Here is a 2692-nt window from a genome sequence, read left to right as displayed (position 1 = left end):
AATATATGACATTTGACTATTTACTTCTACAAATTTTCATATTTTAGCATCATTATGAGTTTATCATTATTTATTATAAATGTGAATAGGTGTAACAATTTTGTTTTGTAAAGTTTGAACAAATTTTTTTTTTTTTTAATTTTTATGCAATTTTCATTATTTATTTGTTTATAAAAATATTTTAAATTGAACGACAAAACTCAACTCATGTGCATTGGAATTTTAATTTTGCGCCACATCTCATTTAAAATTTTTAATTTTTATGCCAAATAAGTTGTTAGTGCAAAACCTGAAGAATTTATATAAAAAACTATACAAATGCTACACAAAACCCGAAGTGATTATATCAAAAACTTTATAAATGATGTAATGGAGATACTAGATTGTCACAAAAGCTAAACTTTTTGTATTCTTCCTCTTTAATGGAAACCATGAAATATTTGTTGAAGAAATTTTAGAGTAAAAAATTAAAGCAAGTAACTTTGTTATTACTCAAAGGTTTTAAGGAAGTTTGTTGTCTTCACTGCACCATCATTCTCTACCTTATTTCTCTCTAAGTAAATAGTTCTTTGTGTTCAATTTTTGTCTCTGGATTTGTTTGTTTATTTCTTTCATTATTTTATTGTTCTTACTAAGGTTTAAATATATATCTCTCTCTTTGCAAATTTCCCATTTAGTTTTGATTGTCTTATTTGGAATACTAATGGATTTGTGTCAATTTGGAAATTTTGCAACTTCAACAATTTTTATTAATTTTCATTCTTTTTTATCGTTGTTGTTTAATGTTCCTATGAGTAAGCACAGGTTACAAGCTAATAAACAAATAAAAGGATGTTGTTGTCTCTCTCTCTCTCTCTCTCTCTCTCTCTCTCTCATTTATCGTGTTAACTTTGATTTTAATTTTACTTTTATTCAAGGATTTAAATTTTATTATTTTAAATACATGATGCAATTTTAAAGTTCATTATAAATTAGATTTCAATTATAAGCTAATTTTGTGTCATATGTTCACTTAAGTTTTTTAATCTTTGTGCTAAGTTAATTAATGAGTGCAAAATACTAGGAGTCTAATAGTAATAAACTAAAAAAATCATATATCTATTCAACAAAAATCACCACACATTTTATCTTATCAATTATTAGAATAAAAATAATCATAATTAATAATTAAACTTAGGTAGAAATTTTAATATGAATCTAATTATTTTTTTAATAATTTGATTAATTATACATATTTTATGATAAAAATGTATTTATTTTTAAATGCATTCATACATATGCATGGGTTATAATCTAGTTTGTATAATCCAAGACAAAATACTAAAAGTTAACCTTTTTTTTTTTTTTTCAAATAATTTAAAGTTAGATTTTTTGTAATAAAGTTAAGACAAAAAGTAAGGTGGGACCTATAAATAGTAAATAATTTAATAAAAAAACTAACTTTACCAAACGAACACTTTTATATATATATATATATATATATATGTATATATAAAAAATTTCATCTCTATTTCATCAAAATTCTCAATTAAAAAAAGAATCCAAAAAAAATTATTGTAATTTCCAAGGCACAAAGAAAATCCAATTGAATCTAAATTATATTTCAATTAGATTCTAATTTTAATCCATGCATCCCAATTTTTTCCCTCAATTTTGGTGCCAAAGGTGGAACCACAATAATTGCACTACTCTAGGCAAGTAATATCAACTCATTATCACTCTATCAGTCTCAATAAACTCAAATTATTATTATTTTTTAATTGAAATATTGTCATTTTTGTTAAATGGACAAAAGAATACTTCAACTTTTTTTTTTTCACCGTCTTTGGTTAAGACAGAATAATTCACTAAATAGTCATTTAAAGAATATTTTTCCCCTTATTATTGTATTAAAATTATTGGATAAATTTTTTAATTCTTTTAATAAGAAAATCAGAGTGAACAAAAATCTAGAACTCTGATTCAAAATTGTCTTGATTCATCCCCTCGTGATGAGGAATTACCAAAACATTTGACTTTTCACCCATTCCAATATAAAAGATTAGTCAATCAAACAATAGATAATAAATGGGTCGGTTTGAAAATAAATGAATTGCTAGTTGTAGATTATTATTCTCTTCAGACTTAAATCTGATTAAAATAAAACAACAAGGATTCAGACGCCTTTTCCCTCTTTTGTCCAAGCAAAAAGACCAACAAAAGTAAGGAATTTGATATGGGGATCTTTCTCCCATTCAAGGATTATGGTTGGGTGCCTTAGATCCAATCAAATTGCAGTGATTTTTTGACAATCTCTCAAATTTTTTCAATGGTGATAAAAGGGTCTTACATACCTTAATCTTGATTAAGCAGATAAACTAAAAGCAAAACTCTTATTTTATGTTGAGTACAATAGGTTTTGAATGAACTCAAAAAATTAATGAGAATAAATGAATTCTTATTCTACATCTCAGAGCTATATATCCTCAATTAATTATGGTCATTGAGTAAATAAAATCATATATATATATATATATATATTGCAAGGGCACGTTTTGCTCTATAGCCCAAAAAATGGATGGACAATGGCCTAATGAGCTAAAAACAATGAATTTGTTAGAGAGTGGGCTTGAGACTGAACGTTCAATGAGTTAGAAAGATATTGGTCACAATAGATTAGTTATTAGTGGAATGAACAAACAGTTTGAACAAA

Source organism: Quercus robur, chromosome 5 (assembly GCF_932294415.1).
Source record: "Quercus robur chromosome 5, dhQueRobu3.1, whole genome shotgun sequence".
Classification (NCBI taxonomy): Eukaryota; Viridiplantae; Streptophyta; class Magnoliopsida; order Fagales; family Fagaceae; genus Quercus; species Quercus robur.
This window is presented reverse-complemented; position numbering follows the sequence as displayed.